Source organism: Macaca thibetana, chromosome 9 (assembly GCF_024542745.1).
Source record: "Macaca thibetana thibetana isolate TM-01 chromosome 9, ASM2454274v1, whole genome shotgun sequence".
Taxonomy (NCBI): Eukaryota; Metazoa; Chordata; class Mammalia; order Primates; family Cercopithecidae; genus Macaca; species Macaca thibetana.
This window is the reverse complement of record NC_065586.1, coordinates 27,929,565-27,950,718: the sequence shown is the minus strand read 5'-3', so window position 1 is coordinate 27,950,718 and position 21,154 is coordinate 27,929,565. Positions and strand designations below refer to the sequence as shown.

The following is a 21,154-nucleotide window of genomic DNA, read 5'->3' as shown; positions in this document are numbered from 1 at the left end:
CATTTTTGCAGAGGACTGCTTTGTGGACCTGTAAAGGCTCTGAGGTTGCTATATTCAAACGCCAGTTCTGCCAACTGTATGACCTTAAATATGTTGTAAATCAAGCCTATCCAGCCTGCGGCCCATGGGCCATATACAGCCCAGGACGGCTTTGAATGCGGCCCAACACAAATTCCTAAACTTTCTTAAAATATTAGGAGATTGTTTTTGTGATTTTTATTTTTTTAAACATTTATTTATTTATTTTAATTTATTATTATTATTATTTTTTGCTCATCAGCTATCATTAGTGTTAGTGTACTTTATGTGTGGCTGAAGACAATTCTTCTTTCAGCGTGGCCCAGGAAAGCCAAAAGATTGGACACAGTTCCCTCATAAGTAAACGGAGACAGTAGTAATAGTATTTAGATGATAGGGTTGTAGTAGGATTTATTTATTTATTTATTTGGAGACAGGATCTTGCTGTGTCTCCCAGGTAGAAGTACAGTGACACTGTCACGGCTTACTGCAGCCTTGACCTCCCAGGCTCAAGCTATCCTCAGCCTCCTGAGTAGCTGGGAGCCCAGACGGGTGTCACCAAACCAGGCTAATGAAATTTTTTTTTTTTTTTGTAAAGGCAACATCTCACTATGTTGTCCACACTGGTTTCAAACTCCTGGGCTCAAGTGATCTTCCTGCTTTGGCCTCCCAAAGTGCTGGGATTATAGGCAAGAGCCGCCACACCTGGCCTTGTAGTAGGTTTTTAAATCAGAGAATATGTGTCAAGTCCTATAGCTGGCACAGTCAAACGATAGGGCTATTATTCCTAATCTTATCAAGTCTTAATCTCTTTACCCAGATCCCGTTGTTCTTCAAATTGTGCTACTCTCAAAGTATTCAGCTTTAAACTTTTCCAAACATAAACCTGTTCTGTGATCAGATCAGTGACTTTGTCCTTTGATTCCTCTCCCTTCATATCAAACCTATGCGTGTGTGACTTGCGCTCCTGGAAACAAACGCACCCGTGAGTGGATACCTCCATAGTTCTTCATCTGTAGCATCTTCCGTTTTGTTTACATTCTATTCATCCTTTAGCAATCCAACTCAAAGACTCTTACAGTGATATAGTGTTCTGTTTGTCTTTATGTAATGTCATCTTGTTCGTTTGCTACCTTGTATATAGAAGCTATTTCTCATCTCAGCTGTAAATCCCATCTGGGCTGGACTATTTTAGATTACTTTGGTAGCTTAACCAATGCTAAATATTTGTTAATGTCTTCGTAACATCTTGCTACTTGGTAATGTTTATGCTTGTTGTAAAAAGCATGTGACAAGGCCAGGTGTGGTGGCTCACGCCTGTAATCCCAGCACTCTGGGAGGCTGAGGTGGGCGGATCACCTGAGGTCAGGAGTTCAAGACTTCACAACACTGTGAAGCCTCATCTTTGCTAAAAATATAAAAAGTAGCCAGGCGTGGTGGTGCACGCCTGTAACCCCAGCTACTCGGAAGGCTGAGGCAGGAGAATTGCTTGAGCCCAGGAGGCGGAGGTTGCAGGTTGCAGTGAGTGGAGATCGTGCCATTGCACTCTAGCCTGGGTGACAGAGTGAGACTCTGTCTCAAAAAAAAAAAAAAAAAAAATATTAGGAAGGTGACAGGACACAGTGATTATTGGATGTAAGAGGTAAGGGAGAGATAGGACTCAACAGCATGTCTAAGATTTCTGCCTTGGGCATCTAGGTAGACGGTCATGCCATTCATGGAGAAGAGGATATGCTGGCAGAAGGGCAGGTCTTGGGGAGGTAGTGGAAAGACATGTTCATTTTCAAACATGTTGTGTTTGAGATGCCTACACATTAAGTGAAGGTGACACTTGGTTATATGGTGGGTCTAGCTTAGGGACAGAGAACCAGAGATGTCAGCTTAAAGGTGATAACTGCAGCCAAATTTCTTGTTCTTTAGTGGCAACGTTTTCAAGTTCAACAATGCCTTTTACTACATCTGGACTATGGACATTTAAGCTGATTTCATCAAGATGTATTGAATTCTGATTACAGTATGTGAACGTACTGTGTTAAGCTCTGGGCAGATACAAAGATGAATACTGTCTAAGTTTTGATCTGGAGACCTTGGAATCTAAGGATAAAATTGAACTAAAGCGAATTAAATATGACTAGAAAGTCATATAATGAGAGTAGCTTATTTTTGCTAATTATTTGTGAAATTGATGGCATATTAAAAAAACTAGGAAGGGATGGTGATGAAGATAGTTTATTTTCAGAGATGTTTAGGTTTTTTCACCTTTCTGTAGCAGGAAGTAGAGAGGAAGTCATCCAGGCAGCCTTCTGTGTAGTCCAGGATTTGAACTATGCTATACTTTAGTCTGTGTAGTGTAGGCACTGTGTAAACAGTAGGTGGATGGATATGATTGCCCTATAAATCTTTTTCATTTGTTTTGTTGGTTCTGGGAATCAAAGAATCTTCTAATGTATTAGAGGGCCATCAGAAAATTGGTAAATTTTGTGAAACTATATTATTTATTTTGTTTCTGTGATGTTAATGTTGTGTGAAATTCTTTTGATTGTTGAAGAATATGGGCAGAGTTTAGGGAGTCTTGGTAACTATAAATGTATTTAAAACAAATTTTGGCTGGGCGCGGTGGCTCACGCCTGTAATCCCAGCACTTTGGGAGGCCGAGGCGGGCAGATCACGAGGTCAGAACATCGAGACAATCCTGGCTATGGTGAAACCCCATCTATACTAAAAATATAGGAAATTAGCCAGGCGTGGTGGCTGGCGCTATAGTTCCAGCTACTTGGGAGGCTGAGGCAGGAGAATGGCATGAACCTGGGAGGCAGAGCTTGCAGTGAACTGAGATTGCACCGCGGTACTCCAGCCTGGGTGACAGAGCGAGACTCCGTCTCAAAAAAAAAAAAAAAAAAAAAAAAAAAAGAAAAGAAATTTATTTTACAGCGATGGGTTTCATGATGGTCTCTAACCCCTGGACTCAAGCCATCTGCCTGCCTTGGCCTCCCAAAGTGCTGGGATTATAGGCATGAACCACCATGCCCAACCTTTGTTTGTTTGTTTGTTTTGTTTTAGAGGTGGTATCTATGTTACCCAGGCTGGACTCAAACTCCTGGGCTCAAGCGATCCTTTCAACTCAGCCTCCTGAGTAGCTGGGACTACAGGTGTGCACCACCATGCCCAGCTTGTAGTATTTTCTAATCAACATTCTGAGATATATGCAGCTTTGATTATTTGTACGAGGATAAGAATAAAAATCTGGGAGGTCTAGTGAATGCAGAACTTGACATTGTTAATGCAGAATAACTGCATTTTGCAAAGAAGAGGAAATTCTTTCATCGTGTTTGCATTTTGTGATAGCCCTCTTGATGCAATTTGCCTTAAAGTAGCAGAAGACTTAAATTCCTTGCTTTTATAGTCTCTCAATGCTTCTCTTAAGCAGGAAGGTAGATGTGGGTGAGTGAACTGGAATGTGAGAGTGGGTAGAGTGTTCTCAGTTCATGGAGGTAACTCTTCTGTAGGAGAGGCTACGCGAGCAATTGCTTATGTCTGTCTCTCCTTATCTTGTAACGGCACCAATAAAGAGGACACCTAGGAAATCTTGACAAAATACCTTGATCTGAATGCCTTTAATCATTTTTCGGTTGTGTTCTTTTTCTAGATAGAAATCTTTCGTAATTGTACCACAAGACATGGAAAAGACTTCCTGGTTAATTTAGGACACATTGACTTGCAGTCTCTTTTAGATGATTCCAGATTGCTTTTGAACTGTTAATACTGGCTAATACTGTTTATGGTTTAAAATAACATTTTGGGGCCGGGCGTGGTCGCTCACGCCTGTAATCCCAGAACTTTGGGAAGCCGAGGTGGGTGGATCACTTGAGGTTAGGAGTTTGAGACCAGCCTGGCCAACACGGTGAAACCCCGTCTCTACTAAAGACACAAAAAATTAGCCCAGCGTGGTGGTGCGTGCGTGTAATCCCAGCTACTGGGGAGGCTGAGGCAGGAGAATTGCTTGAACCTGGGAGCGGAAGTTGCAGTGAGCCGAGATCGCGCCACTACACTCCAGCCTGGGTGACAGAGTGAGACCCCATCTAAAAAAAAAAAAAAAAACCAAAAAAACCAAAAAAACCAAATTGGGTTGTTTTCTTGGTCTATAATAAAATCATTATTCTTCATAGGAAGTAGTAACAGGTGAGTAAGACTTAATAAGTAAGTGTATTAAATTTAAAAAATGACTCCAACATCTCCAGGCATCAGTATCCACATACACTTTTCCCCTCCTGTTCCATTTCTTTTTTTTTTTAAACTAAGAGTTTATATACATTTTTTTTTAAAAGCAAGAGTGTATATAAAATTAAGGTCCAAGCAAATCTTTATGAAAACTCAGTTAATGAAAAGGTGAAATCTAGTTGACTGAGTCATTAACTATATCTGTTGATTTTTCATTAGCAATTGCTACTGGAATGAAATTACTTTCTAGAAGATGTTTCTAGCCTCTAAATGAAAAGCCCCAATGAAAAGCACTTCTTTTCATTATCTGAGGGTCTATCAATACCTTAATGAATAACTTCTATTTATTATTTTATATACTTATGTCTCTATATATGCACATACAATATATGTACAGATGTAAGTACAACTATTAAAAGTAAAATGCATGCCAAAAAGTGCACATTTAAGTGTAGAGCTTGACGAATTTTCACAAATTGGACACACCTGTGTAAATAGCACATTTTGATGTATATCTTACAAATAATTTTCCCTGGTTTTATGTAACAGGAGGAAACGTTGATCTAAGTCACGAATCTAGAAGTGTGTTTTCGTTTGGCTGAAGGTGTGTGAATAGTCTTACCTCAGGTATTTTTCAGGCTCAGATGTTCATGGCCAAACTATATGGACTAGAATGTTGGGTCTTGATCATTCATTAGTCGGCCTCATTTTCAGAGGAGAATATTGACCTTGTCTTCTTCAGCTGTTCAGAAGCTGCAGTAAACTGCTATTTATTCAAATATGCATCCTTGTAAGTGCCCCAGAATCTTTTTTGTTTGTTTGTTTGTTTTTTGCTTGTTTTTTTTTTTGTGAGACGGAGTCTCCCTCTGTCGCACAGGCTGGAGTGCAGTGGCATGATCTTGGCTCACTGCAACCTCTGCCTCCAGGTTCAAGTGATTCTCCTGCCTCACTCTCCTGAGTAGCTGGGACTACAGGCATGTGCCACCACGCTTGGCTAATTTTTTGTATTTTTAGTAGAGACAGTGTTTCACCCTGTTAGCCAGCATAGTCTTGATCTCCTGACCTCGTGATTCACCCGCCGCCTCAGCCTTCCAAAGTGCTGGGATTACAGGCGTGAGCCACCGCTCCCGGCCTCACAGAAGAGTCTTAACTGCCCTTAGACTGCATGTTAAGGCAGCTGGATCTGTCTATATATCTATGAATTTCAAATAGGTACTCTCCAGACATTTCCCAGGAAGTACAAACAGGGGCTCCCTACCTTTCACAATTTATGAAAGTCTTGCTTGAAAGAAGCAATATTTAGGGAGGAGTGCTTGAAGGATCTGCAGATCATACATTAGACAAGTTATTTCAAATTATGCTCCTGCATCAAGCCAGATTAGCAAGAGAACAGTGTCCTTATATCGTATTTGATTGGCATACCAACAAGCTTTCGCTGAATCTTTAGCTGGTGTGATATTAGTGGGTGTTGCGATGGCTAATACTCCAGAAATCCTGTGATGGTGTTATAAATCCTGTGGCCCCATCACTTAATATTTTTTCTTCTCAAGCCAAACAAATGTTTTTCAGAGTGTGTGATGGTTGTCTGACTTTAAATGAAATATTCCTCTGGTTTCTCTGCTCCTTCCATAAAGGTAGGCAGCACATCTGCAAAGATGGAAAGATACATTGCAAATTTTGCCTAACTTCCTTTTGCCTAGAAGCCATATTTGGGACCTCTTGTGTTGTTTCGAATTATGCACACAGACCATTTCGATTGATAGAATTCTTTAAAAAATTAAAACACAGCAGTTGCAGGTCATGATAAGGTGAAACAGTTCTGCCCGTCATTTTTATGGGTCTGGGTCAGTGGACACCACCAGCTACTTATTTAGCTTACTGTTGTACTAAAAAGTCTGAAAAACAAATGGCTGGGGCAGTCCCACTGAGAGACCCCAACATCATTTATGTCCCTGGAGGAAAGGCAACATGCGCTATTTTAAAGAACCGTGGTCTTCAGAAAGAGCTCTCAGGCTTCAAGACTCCTCAAAGACGGTAGCCCAAGATTACAGCCAGAGGTTTCTGATGAACTCTGATTTAATAAGTTCCCCAAAGACATTTTCATATTTTCATGCATTTTTAACAATAAATATTTTACTTCCATTTCCTACTGCATGTTTAAGAAAATGAGGACAGAGGGCATTGACGTTGAACAGGCCGTGTAGGTAGAACTGAAGTATGCACACATGCCTCTCTCCACCCAGCACTAGATGTAGATTGCATGCCCTCCCCAGCTTCCCTCCTCCCCTGCCACTTTTTTTTTTTTTTTTTTTTAAAGAGATAGTCTTGTTATGTTGCCCAGGCTGGTCTCGAACTCCTGCACTCAAGTGATCCTCCTGCCTCTGCCTGCCAAGAAACTGGGACTACAGGTGGGTGCCCCTGCTCTGACTTCCTCCTACCTCCCCTCCAATGAAAACAATAGTTTTAAACATGATTTAAAGCTTCTGAACTGCTGGGCTGCTGTGTATTGTGATTATAACCATGTCAATGTACTAGGCATTAGAGGAGAACCACTGCGATGTTTTGTTGAATGAAAGCATAGTCAACCATTCTCTCTGCTGATATTTACCTTGACCTTAGCTTCATGCCTGTGGAAATCTTCCTATTCCTCAAGGACTCTGTCAAACACCTCTTCATCCTTGAAGCTTGCCACTCTTTTAACTTGCCTTCTCAGTCTCGTGGCATTTAACCAGCCTACAAGTTATTGCATGTGAAGCTGTAATGGGGTCTTGGGAATCATCTGGTTCATCGATGAAGCTTCGTAGATGGGACACCCAGAGGCCTAGGGGATTCTTGGACTGGCTGCGGCCATGTTGCTATTACTAAGAGAACCAATAAAACCAGGTCTAGACTCTACATTCCCTAACTCCAACTCAGGTCTTTTTCTGTTCTAATATCCTGTCTTTGCAGAATACCCTGATCTTAAGCACTATCTGTTCATCAAAGTTTGAAGGAAAATGATCTAATCTTATGTACTTTGAAGTACTACTTATTAATTTTATGTTTTAAATATTCAAACATTGTACTTGGGAGGCTGAGGCAAGAGGATCGCTTGAGGCCAGGAATTAGAAACCAGCCTAGACAACATTGTGAAACCCCATCTCTAAAAAAATTTTTTTAAAAATTAGCTGGGTGTGGTGGCGCGTGCCTCTAGTTCCAGCTACTTGGGAGACTGAGCTGGGAGGATCACTTGAGGCCAGAAGTTGGAGGCTGCAGTGAGCTTTGAGCTTTGATCATGCCACTGCCCTCCAGCCTGGGTGACAGAGCAAGATCTCGTCTCTAAAAAAAAAAAAAAAGATAAAAATAAATATTCAAACTGTGAAGATGAAGTTCTCTGGCTAATTGAAGATTTAATGTTGGTGGAGATTTACTTTAGAATGACGATTAATTGGCTTTTTTTTTTTTTTTTTTTTGAGACGGAGTCTCGCTCTGTCGCCCAGACTGGAGTGCAGCCGACGGGATCTCGGCTCACTGCAAGCTCTGCCTCCCGGGTTTACGCCATTCTCCTGCCTCAGCCTCCCGAGTAGCTGGGACTACAGGCGCCCGCCACCACGCCCAGCTAATTTTTTTTATATTTTTAGTAGAGACGGGGTTTCACCATGTCAGCCAGGATGGTCTCGATCTCCTGACCTCGTGATTCACCCGCCTCGGCCTCCCGAAGTGCTGGGATTACAGGCGTGAGCCACCGCGCCCGGCCTGGATTGGCTTTTTTATGGCAATAGCTGAAGAGTTTGGGGACATAATCACTACCCAATTAATGCTTACACAAGGTTGGACTAGATTAGAAGAGAATTCAGTTAAAATCGGCCACAATTTGTTGAGCATTCGCTGTTGTCATCAGTGTCTAGGCATTGAGGCTATGGCACTGAATGAGCTAATTTGTTTCCCTTTTCTGTTCTTTGCTGGAGCAATGCGGTTAGGATAGCAGGGCACGTTCCTCACCTGCTTCTCCCAAAGGTTAGATGAGCAGGGTTTTAGAAACGTAAACTATTTATATCACACCGAATCCATGGCTTCAGTCATAAGTAATCAAAATGTTTAAGGAAGTAGAAATAGTTATGGGAAAAGAAAGTCCTTACTTTTGAGTAAAAGGTGTATGTAATTACAGGTGGATTTGCTTGTCATGAATATTCCTGAAGGAAGAGTAGTTTCATGAGTCTATAATATTAGCCCCCCATTTTCTACAATTGTCTTTTTCTTTTTTTAAATAGAGTCTCACTCTGTCATTGTGGCTGGAATGCAGTGGTACATTCTTGGCTCACTGCAATCACTGCCTCTCGTGTTCAAACGATTCTTCTGCCTCAGCCTCCTGAGTAGCTGTGATTACAGGCATGCACCACCACGCCTGGGTAATTTTTGTATTTTTAGTAGAGATGGGGTTTCGCCATGTTGACCAGGCTGGTCTCGAACTCCTTACCTCAAGTGATCTGCCAGCCTTGGCCTCCCAAAGTGCTGGGATTACAGGCCTCAGCCACCGTGCCTGGCCCCCAATTGTCTTTATAATAAAAATGGTTTTTAAAAATGTAAAAATTAAAATTCAGATTTAAAATGGCTTACAAGGTACTCTATGATGTAACCCTTGTCTACAGTTCTTTCTTTGTTTTATCAGAATTTCTCTGGCTCATTTTGTCCCAGCCGCACCTTCTTTAGAACATATTGGGCTCTTTCCTTCTTCCCAGCCTGAGTTGTTGTTGTACCTTCTGCCGGATGCCCTCGCCTCTCACTTGGCGGTTCCCTGCCCCACAGTGATTCAGGGCTGAGCTTAACTGCACCTGCTTAGAGAAACTTCACGTTCTACCCAATATAGAGTATGCCTCCTCTCTACTCACATTCATTATTCTTCATTTATTTAATTTAATTTTAATTTTTTTTTTTTTGAGACAGGGTTTTGCTCTGTCACCCAGGCTGGAGTACAGTGGTACTTCACTGATCACTGCAACCTTGACTTCCCAGGTCCCAGCTATCCTCCCACCTTAGCCGCTTGAATAGCTGGGATTACAGGCATGCACCACTATGCCCAGCTAATTTTTGTATTTTTGGTAGAGATGGAGTTTTGCCATATTGCCCAGGCTGGTCTCAAACTCCTGACCTTAAGTGATCCACCTGCCTCAGCCTCCCAAAGTGCTGGAATTACAGGTGGGAGCCACTGTGCCTGGCTCTTTATTCTTTCAAAATAGTATTATCTACTTTTCTTTTACCATGTTTATCACATTTTATACAGGTTGAGTATTCCTTATCTGACATGCTTGGGATCAGAAGTGCTCTGGATTTTATGTTTTTTTTTTTTTTTTTAATATTTGCATTATACCAGTTGCTCAAGCATCCCTAATCTGAAAATCGAAAATCTACCATGCTCTAGTGACCATTTCCTTTGAGCATCATGTTGATAATTTTGGATTCTGGAGTATTTTAGATTTCAGATTTTTGTATTCGAGATGCTCAGCCTGTGGTATTTATTGCTTCTTTATTTATTTGACTACCTGAGTGTGTTGCCTTTTTTGCTTGCTAGATTATAAGCTCTGTGAAGGTCATGGATGTGCCTGTTTTGTTCACCACACTATACCCAGCATCTAAAGGCCGCAATTGCCTCATAGTAAATATTCAAATATTTGTTAACTTACTGAATGGATCCAACTAATGCAGAAGTTAGAAAATATTTTTTGTAAAGGCCACATAGCAATGTACTAAGCTTTGCAGGTCCAGTGGTCTCTGCTTCAAATATTCTACTTTGCCATTGTAATGTAAAAACAGCCGCAGACAATTTATAAGTGAATGAACGTGGCTGTGTTTCAATAAAACTTTATTTATAGGAACAGACAGTGGGCCAACTTACTGTAGTTTTTAGGCCCCTGAGCTAATGCATATAGCAGAACAGATGGCACACGGCATACCTTAGTTCTTTGACATCTGGGACAATGTTGATGGGCCTAGTGACTAAGGTTTTAGGCAGAGGCAACCTAAGCAGGTAGCACACTTGGATTAAATATTAACCAGAATTAGTTGAAATGAGAAACAGTTATTGAGCACTTACTGCATGCCAGATTCACTGGAAACTAGAGACATGAAGTTAATGATGCGCAAAGGCTTTGGTTCTTGAAGAGTTTACTGACTATTGAGAAACAGACAAGCTAACAATTATAACATGGGGACAGAGTGCTGATTGGGATACACATATGGTGTCGGAGGGACATGGAAGAGACAGCACCATAATGTAGAAAGATCAAGGTTTTAAGAAAGCGATTACAAAAATGAAACAGGAAGGAGATAAAGAAACCAGCATCTATTGAGAACCTTCTCTCTATTGTGTTATCCATGTATTCACTTTTTTTTTTCTTTTTTCTGTTTTTAAAGTCAGGGTCTAATTCTGTCACCCAGGCTGGAGTACAGTGGCACGATCATAGCTCACTGCAGCCTCCAACTCCTGAGCTCAAGCGATCCTTCAGCCTCACATGTTAACTTTTTCTTTCTAATTCTTCATGCCAAAACCATATGTTATGAGGACCTGAAACACAGAAGTTACGGGAGGTGGCAGAGCTTGACGTTACAATTTGAGGACTGAAAGCATTTCTCTTTAGAGTCAGGCTTAAGTTCAGGTCTCTGCTCTACTTCTTTATTAACTTGGGTAAATTGTTGAACCTCTAAATTGAAAAGGCCCTTGTGGGTCATGCGTGGTTGCTCACGCCTGTAATTCCAGCACTTTGGGAGGCTGACGGGGGTGGATCACTTGAGGTCAGGAGTTCGAGACCAGTCTGACCAACATGGTGAAAACCTGTCTCTACTAAAAATACAAAAATTAGCTGGGCGTGCTGGTGAGCTCCTGTAATCCCAGCTACTAGGGAGGCTGAGGCAGGAGAATTGCTTGAACTCGGGAGGCAGAGGTTGCAGTGAGCCGAGATGGTGTCACTGTACTCCAGCCTGGGTGACAGAGTGAGACCCTGTCTCCGAAACAAAACAAAACAAAACAGAACAAACAAAACAAAATAAAACAGAAGGCCTTTGTGAAGGTCAGATGAGAGTCTTGTAAATCCCTTAGCATGTAAGTACTTATGCTTACCTAAGTATTCAAGCGATAATGTAGTTTTATTGCTCTTAAAAATATAATTTAAACCCAGGTCTGGATAATTCTAAAACCCATTCTTTCCCTTTCCTCTGCACTTACTCTGCTTATTGCATTTCATTAAAAGAAAGCACAGTTTGTGCCAAAATTTATTAATCAACTAGATAAAGTTAAAAAAGCTATGATATGTATTTCTTGGTTATTGAACAATGGAACAGACACATTATCAACGTTGAATAATTTATAGACATTTGACACGGAGAAACTGTTGGAAAAAGAGATTCTAAGTGGAATTTTTTTTTAAGATGTAAAGGCTTTTTTTGGGGGTGGGGTGGGGAGACAGGATCTTACGCTGTTGCCCAAGCTGGAGTGCAGTGGCACAATCTTGGCTCACTGCATTCTTGACCCCCTGGATTCAAGCAATCCTCCCACCTCAGCCTCCCAAGCAGCTGGGACTACAGGCATGTACCACCATGCCTGGCTAATTTTTGTATTTTTTGGAGAGATGGGGTTTCGCCAAGTTCCCCAGGCTGGTCTCGAACTCCTGAGCTCAAGCACCTGCCTTGGCCTCCCAAAGTGTTGGGATTACAAGTGTGAGTCACCATGCCCAGCGTAAAGGCATTTTGATATGAGCTGAGCTCATGATTCTGTTCTTTTAAACATTCTTTATCAATTGCGCCTTCTCATTTTTGCATCTTTAACCTGTTGACTCAGGTCTACCTGTTTTTAAACATAGCAGCAGCAACAACAATAAAAGCAGTACCTCTGATGGGAACTCAGGGACCTATCTCTTGTCTCTTTTTATACAGAACTTCCTCAATGGGAGGCGCATCCCGAGTACTGTTCTATCTCTCGAATTGATTCTGCCCTTGTCCTGTCTGTCCACCCTATAATCTCCACTAATGAAACTGGTAGAGAGGATGCCTTCTAATTAGTAATTTTATATTTTTCAGTATCAGTAGTATTTGGAGATGAGGATTATGCCTTCTTCCTGAAAGTCTTTCTTCCTTGGCTTCTGGTGAATTAATCTTCCAAGACACAATTCTTAACATGTCCTTTCTACCCACCGCCACCATGAAATCCTTAGGCCAGCACTGGAAATCATTCTTTCATTCCAACACTTACCTTTTATTTTATCCCAACTGTAATAAACAGTTTCCTTCACATGCTCTGTGCTTCCCACTTCCATATGTTTGCTCAAGCTGTTGAGAGATGGTGGAAATTAACGCTTGGGCTCTTCAGTCAGACTTTCTGTCTTTTTCTTTGATCGTTTGAGATTATATTTTATTAAAAAATTAAAAAAGCTCCCTGAGGCCAGGGCTGGTGTCTGCGTTGCTTATCTCCACTCTAATTTTGTGACCAAGGCAGACACTAGGACGGTTGAATTTAAAGCAGCCTCCTCACGTGGTGGCGTTTCTGGTCCACCAGTGCCCCATCCTGAAGATCTGTGGTCTCAGGGCTGGGCACTAGATTTCTTGCATTTTTCCTTATTTTTGTTGCCAGTCATTCCTGGCTCTGGTGCTCCTCTTTGTCCCTGTTGCTGCTCTTTGCCCCAAATTTTAACTAAAATGAGACTTAAAAAAAGAGAAGGGTCTTACTATATTGCCCAGTCTATAGTGCAGTGGTGTAATCATAGTTCACTGTAACCTTGAACTCCTGGCCATCCTCCCACCTCAGCCTCCCAAGTAGCTGGGACTGCAGGTGAGTGCCATCATGCCTGGTTAATTTTCAATTTTATTTTTCGTTTGTAGAGACAGGGTCTCCCTATGTTGTCCAGGCTGGTCTCCAACTCTTGGCCTCATGTGATCATCCTGCCTTGGCCTCCCAAAGTGCTGGGATTACAGGCATGAGCCACTGTCCCTGGTCTAGAATGGGGCTTTTTATTTGATTCCTGAAACTGTGCCTATCTCTCAAACTTTCTTTTTTCTGGGGATTGCAGCTCTGCCTCTGGAGTTGGGTACGGAGCTAGAACACTCTCCCTACCTGACTCCCAAGCTGCCAGACTTCCCATTGCTTTCTTCCATCTGTGCGATTTGGATACTATTCCTGTGTCTTGGAAATTCTAGTACCTGCTGTCGCCTGCATCACCACGAAGGTTCCCACATGTGTTGGATGTTTCGCCTGCCGCCTTCAGCTGCAGCTCCTCCGTCTGCTTCTGAGCTGAGACAGCCGGCTCCTCTCCGCCCCTCCCCTGCCATCCTTTCCTGTCTGCAGATTGTGGGCCAGCTCCAACATCCCTCCCCTTCCTGCTGGCTGGTTGGTCATGCTTCACAGCCAAATCCTGAGAAAGGGAAACACTTCAGTGTTGATTTTAGAAGTCTTCTGTATACGGCTCATGAGCCAATTTAATTTTTCATCACAATCCACATTAATGGGAAAAATGTAGCTGTGTAGTACTTTTAAGATCCAACTGGTAGTGGCGGATCAAGGTTGGGGGACCCTTTTGGGGCTTTATCCCTTCCATAATACCCCACCCCCTTTATTTGACATGAACAATTTCCATGTTCTGAATATTTATTTACAGAACTATGCAAACACAGCTTCAAACCTTGTGACTTCACCCTCCCCAGGCCCATCAGGTCACATTCCTCATTTCTCAAATTCAAGATTGGCTGCTACCAGATGGTAGTGGCCCTTTCATTCAGCATATTTAGATGAAAGCAATTTGAATACACTACCACCAGAGAAATTTGGATTTTCTTTAAAATATTTTATAATTGCCTCTGATTTATATGTGGTCAGGTACTTAGACACCTGAGTGCAAGTAGACTCATTGTGTTTCTTTTTAAATGTGAGATTTATTTTTATTTTATTTTATTTTATTTTTTTGAAACGGAGTCTCGCTCTTTTGCCCAGGCTGGAGTGCAGTGCTGCGATCTTGGCTCACTGTAGCCTCCGCCTCCTGGGTTCAAGCGATTCTTGTGCTTCAGCCTCCTGAGTAGCTAGGATTATAGGCACGTGCCACCTCTCCTGGCTAATTTTTAAATTTTTAGTAGAGATGGGGTTTCACCATGTTGGTCAGGCTCATGTCGAACTCCTGACCTCAAATGATCTGCCCACCTCGGCCTCCCAAAGTGCTGGGATTACAGGTGTGAGCCACTGCGTCCGGCTAAATGTGAGATTTAGCCTTGTATTAGTCTCCTCAAGCCACTAAAGCAAGAGTTCCTGAGCTGGGTACACGATTGGACTTTAGAGTCTAATGAATGTACAACCTGTTTAGAATAGGTTGCTGCTTTTTCTGTAACTAGCGAATGCTTCTTAGGAAAGAAAGGATCCATAGTTTTCATCAGATTAAAAAATGTCTGTGGCTCCCAAAGGGCCAAAGGCCCTGTATACTAGAGTATTATATATGACACCTGTGTGGTAACTTAAAATATGTATGACAGCTTTTTAAAGAACTTGCAGTTACTGGCTTAATGCACTGTCCCTCTTTGGGATATACTGTAAGTTTCATCATAATTTACTAGTTCAGTCAAAAATTATATCATTGGCTGGGCGCGGTGGCTCACGCCTGTAATCCCAGCACTTTGGGAGGCCGAGGCTGGCGGATCACAAGGTCAGGAGATCGAGACCATCCTGGCCAACGTGGTGAAGAAAAAAAAAAAAAATATATATATATATATAAATTTATATTTTGTATTATATATAAATACATAAATTTATTTATATATTAAATCTATATCAAATATATATTTATATAAAAATATATATTTATATTATATAAAATTTATATATAAATTTATTATATATATATAATTTATTTATTTATTTATTTCCTTTTTCTTTTTTTTGAGATGGAGACTTGCTCTGTCACCCAGGCTGGAGTGCAGTGGTACAATCTCGGCCCACTGCAACCTCCACCTCCCAAGTTCAAACGATTCTCCTGCCTCAGTCTCCTGAGTAGCTGGGACTACAGGTGTGAACCACCACGCCCAGCTAATTTTTTTGTATTTTTAGTAGAGATGAGGTTTCACCATGTTGGCCAGGCTGGTCTTGAACTCTTGACCTCAAGCCATCCACCCACGTCGGCCTCCCAAAGTGCTGGGATTATAGGCGTGAGCTACCATGCCCAGCCTGTTTTTTCTTTTTTTAAAAAAATATGGAAATGGGATCTTGTTATGTTGCCCAAGCTGGTCTCAAACTCCTGGACTCAAGCAATCCTCCTGCCTCGGCCTCCCAAAGTGTTGGGATTACAGACATGAGCCATTGGCACCTGACCAAAAATTATAAATGGAGAGATAGAAAGTGAGACAAACCAGTGTCTCTCTCAGGATAGAGAAATGTATTTATGAGTATACTGTACGATCAGACAGTTTCTTGTACCACGTTGGAGGACGTTCTACATCATTGTCATTGGGGTGTGTCTGATATCCACACTCTGTGTACTCTGGGGTCACCTGATGGAGAAGGCTGTGCTGCCTAGGTATGTATTTGGAGGTCAGCGGAAGAGTGGAGGTGTTGCAACCTTGGATAAGTACTGTGGCTTTCTCTGCTGTTCCTCTTATGACCACTTCTAGGATAGAATGGCAGGGACAATGGTTTGCCTCGCTTAAATCTTGGTGGAACTACGGTGACTGTGCTGGATCTGGTCTTTGACTCATTTCAATATAAAAAGGACTGGCCAGTGGAGTGCAAAGCCACCATGTTGGTGGGAAGTATGTTTGTGATAAACACCATAGGGTTCCACCCCAGTGAATGACTTGGGCAGTCTTTCGTTAAGTCATGGTTCAGAGTTCTGCTCACCTTGCTAGGAAGGAAAGTGTTCACAGTTAATTCTGTGTTTTCTCACCTGTGTGTAGGATCTACTTTTGCTAACAAGCGTATGTCACTGCCAAAATGGTTAATTCTGGACCGAGAACTACAGAGACAAGGTAGATAAAGAGCAATTATTCTTCGTTGAAAGATTAAAGATAATTGAATTGGGGACCCATCTGGCTTTGTGATTTGCTGGAGTGACTTAAGAAAACTAATTGCTTTGGTAAACAGCTGGGCTATTAAAAATACTTTTTATAGTGTGATTTTGTATGCACCTTATATACTTGGAAAAACCATTTAAATTCTTTCTCTAACAACAATTGGGCATAAAATAAATCAACTCACACTGAGTTGAAATGCATCATGTAGAAAACAGAGCCTTTTCACTTTCACTTTAAATTGTACCAGAAGAAACATGCTATTTAAAAAACAATCTTTTTTGTTTTTTTGAGATGGAGTCTCACTCTGTTACCCAAGCTGGAGTGCAGCAGCACGATCTTGGCTCACTGCAACCTCCGCCTCCTGGGTTCCAGCGATTCTCCTGCCTCAGCCTCTTGAGTAGCTGGCACTACAGGTATGTGCCACCATGTCTGGCTAATTTTTGTATTTTTAGTAGAGGCAGGGTTTTGCCCTGTTGGTCAGGCTGGTCTCACTCCTGACGTCAGGTGATCTGCCCACCTTGGCCTCCTAAAGTGCTGGGATTACAGGCATGAGCCACCACGCCCGGACAGAAACATACTGTTTGGTTAGAACATAGTTAAATATAGTCTCTGGTATTTTTTATGTGTTTTAGATTTCTTTATCTTGACAAGTGATTGAAGGAAAGAACCATTTATAGTCTGTAGGTATAAGGAAGATTTGTATAACTGCTTCAGCTCGTTAGCTAATGCATAGATATAGACTAATACATAATATAATACGTAGATCATTTATAGAGAGCCAGGGAGACTGGAATGGATGAATTGCCACTGGAAATGATGAATACTTTTTAGATAATTAAGCATGTATTAATTAACAAGTAGAAAGAGGGATGGATTCAAATATGTCGATGATAATGATGCCATAAAATTATTGTAACAGCATTTATAAATAGCTGCTAATATAGTGTTTGCTGTGTTTTTGTTTGTTTTTGTTTTGTTAAATATCAGTGTTTCCTAAGTATGGACATGCAGGGTTATTTTTGAAGTATTCTAATGAACAGTTTTCATTTTAAGTACTATGGTTTTCTTCTTTTGGGGGATAGAGTGACAGAGTCTTGCTCTGTCACCCGGGCTGAAGTGCAGTGGCACAATCGTGGCTCACTGCAGCCCTGACATCCTGGACTCAGGTGATCCTCCCATCTCAGCCTCCTGAGTAGTTGGCACTATAGGTGCACACCACTGTGCCTGGCTAATTTTTTGTATTTTTTGTAGAGATGGGATTTTGCCATGTTGCCCAGGCTGGTCTAGAACTCCTGGGCTCAAGTGATTCTCCCACCTCAGCCTCCCAAAGTGCTGGGATTCCAGGTGTGAGCCACTGCACCTGCCCATATGCTTTTATTTTCATGCATAGTAGAAAACATAACTAGCTCATCAAACTCATGGTTTCACTATATGTGCCTGCCTTCCTGCCTCGCCTCCCCTCCCCTCCCCTTCCCTTGTCTTTTACTTTTTCTTTTTCTTTTTGGCGGAGTCTCTCTCTGTCACCCAGGCTGACAGTGGTGCAATCTTGGCTCACTGCAACCTCCACCTCCTGGGCTCAAGTGATTCTCCCTCCTCAGACTCCCTAGTAGCTGGGACCACAGGCGTGCACCATGACGCCTGGCTAATTTTTTGTATTTTTATTAGAGATGGGGTTTCACCATGTTCCCCAGGCTGGTCTCAAGCTCATGAGCTCAAGCAGTCCACTGGCCTAGACTTCCCAAAGCGCTGAGATTACAGGCGTCAGCCACTGTGGCTGGCCTCATCGTATGTGTTTAAAAAAGAGTCTAAAATAGGTATTTAAATAAGAAAAACTCTACGTAAGAAAATGTTAAGTAAAAAAGTAGTTTTGTATGTAGTGTAAAAATTGTGAGGATAGTGTATGAATGATCAAAAGTATGAGAACTACTAATTCAAGTGACTGATAAATAGCTGTTTCTGTTTAACTTCGTTAATATATTTTAGAGTAAAAAAAAAAAAGCCTAGTGGAGAATGTCTACATTAGAGGTGCAGTTTCACCTGTAAGTTTGAGTCCTGAGCCTTCTCATTCTCTGAGTAAAAGTTTGTGACATGTTATACAAAGGCTCTTTCTTTTTTCCCTTTATCTGCTGTCTAGTGCAGTAATAACTTGGTGTTTTCACAGAAATAGGGATTTCTGTTTTTCCACTGTGTGGAGGCCTCTCTCTCCCATTCCACGGGAGTAAAGACAGGAGATACACTGTGATATCTCTGATTCTAGCATGGTGCCTGGTGGTTGCTCAGTAAATGTTCTTTGGATACATGTAATTGCCATTCAGTAAAACTAATAGGAGTGAAATTTAATATATTTTATTTAAATATGTAGGCCAGGCATGGTGGCTCAAGCCTGTAATCCCAGCACTTTGGGAGGCTGAGGTGGGCAGATCATTTGAGGTCAGGAGTTGAATACCAGCCTGGTGAACATGGTGAAACTCTGTTTCTACTAAAAATACAAAAATTAGTCGGGCATGGTGGGGCACGCCTGTAATCCCAGCTACTTGGGAGGCTGAGGCAGGAGAACTGCTTGAACCTGGGAGGCTGAGGTTTCAGTGAGCTGAGATCGTGCAACTGCACTCTAGCCTGGGTGACAGAGTGAGACTCTGCCTCAAAAAAACAAAAAAAAATATATATTGTATTTAACACGTTATTTATATTTTATCAGTCCTAGGTATAATAGGAAATTTACCAGATAGTTGTATATATAGGCAGACTGTAGACTTTTGGTATTAATAGTAGCAATGCTTTTTTTCTTTTTTTTTTTTTAACCTTTCTTGTCTTCTTGGTGGTCTCACCTTGACCCCACTTGAAAAGGTGACAGGAGTGTGATGAAGTGGAAGGAACATTGGGTTCTAGACTTGTATCTGTCCCCGTCTTATTAGAGAAGCTGGGATGGGAAGGATGGAATGGAGGTGTAACCTACCTTAGAGGGTGTGGGTTAAGTGAAGTAATAGCTGCACAAATACTCAATATTGTCAAGTTCTGCAGATGTGTATGTTTTTGTTATTTGTGTACTGTAAGGTGTCGGCACAGGACTGTAATACCTTACCTAGACATGATTATGTTTACTCCCCACAGAATGTCTGCCCCTTTCTCATTGAGAAGCCAAAACAGAGCCCCCATTAACAAACAGAATTTAATGTTGATGGGGGTTCATCAGAAATGTGGAGATATCACATTGTATTGATAGGGAATTGCATGTAGCTATTACAGACACAGAACCTGTTATAAAAAAGAGTTATATTCATGGAAACAAGCTTTGTTTTCTATGAAGATATCTGAGAAGGTTTTCTTTGGGAGTTATATATAAATTCTGTATTTAATATCTTCCTTAATATGTTGGTTTTCAGTTTCCTTATCATAATTAAAGAATATAAGGAAGACATACTTGATTGGTTTCACCAAGCTCAGACCTTCCCTCCCAGGCACCAGATGTGTGATATTATTTCCAATTCGTGTCATGACATGAAATGCTGAATTGTGCTTGTGGCTTTTTAATACTGTGACATGTCAACTGCTGTCTTTGGTTTTAATCTTCTGTGAGTGATCTTGGAAAGGGATAGGTTTGATGTAGGTAGCCTAGAACCTTCTCAGGGATTGTGGAACATGTTGAAACTTATACTGTTTCTGAGAACCATCTTTTTCCTTTCTGTGGATCAGGCTGACATAACTCAGAGCACTTGTAATCATGACTGTAGCCAACTGTGGTTACCTGCAAAGCTTTAGATCAAATAGGAATTTGTCTCTTCATTTATTCACTTGGCATACATTGAGTGAGCATTTGTGTGCTGGGCATGGGGGAAGATGATTTATTATTTGTCTTGACTCTTAAGGAATTTATAGTCTAATGGAGAAGAAAGACACACAGATTCTCATATAAATGGATTGTGTACAATGACAGATTAAACAGGCTTTGAGACTTACAATGGAACTGTGAGCCATGATTGCCATTTGAATTTTAAAAGGTTAATAGAATGTATGATTTTTCTGTTCTTAGTTATATAAGTAAGACTTGAATAAATACTCATTGTGAAATAAGAAAAGTGGAAAGACTATAGCCTAAAAACGTAGTCCAATTTTCTATCCCAACCTCCTCCCTGTGGCACTTTTCATTATTATTATTTTTTTAAACCATTGCCTGATTGATGAACATTTTAGGTCATTACTTTTTTTTTCTGTCTAATGATGCTTAGTCCATTTTTTTACACATATATATTTGTATACCTGTGTGAATTATGTCTGCAGTGAAATTCTTAGAAGTAGAATCTTGGCTGCAGTATTTTTCTGGGGGTGCATTTAATCTGTTATTGGAATTCATATTAATATTAGAATTAATAGGCTTTTTTTTTTTCCTGAAAGCAACTAAAAATGTATGGCCATGTGGAGTTGCAGGGCAGTAGTCCAGATGGCTTAGCTGCAGCATCTGCATAGGTCTGTTATATAGAAAGTGTCTGGGTAGGGGCGCTTGACCTTGGTAACTTTTCTCTCTGCCATTTGAGCCGCCGCTGCCTTCATATCCTCCCTATCTAGAAATTCTCTCCCCAAAGTTGTTCCATATTCTAAAATTTCCCTTTTCACACTCCTAGTATGCTGTTGACCTCAGGAAGGCACAGTTCTGAATGTCAGAGCAAAGAAAATTGACCATGCACGTCTCTCCAGATAGTAGAGTTTTCAGGGTATTTCATGAACTCCAAAGGATGATTTATATGAAGCGTATTTCACTAAGTATAAAGGAAGTAAAACACTCATACTATGGTCTCTTCCCTCTCCTCTTCGCCTCCCAGTGCCTCTCTGCAAACTTTTTAGGATACCACTAATGACTACTAGAAATATTCATAGTTAGTCCATAAATCTGAGAGCCCTCCTGGATCCT

At 41.3% G+C, this 21,154-nt stretch overlaps 1 protein-coding gene across 5 annotated transcripts in view; it reads left to right on the top strand.

Moving 5' to 3' along the window:
- MPP7 (MAGUK p55 scaffold protein 7) overlaps positions 1-21,154 on the top strand; it is a 250,426-nt gene that overhangs the window by 25,168 nt on the left and 204,104 nt on the right. The gene's annotated exons all lie outside the window — the stretch shown is intronic.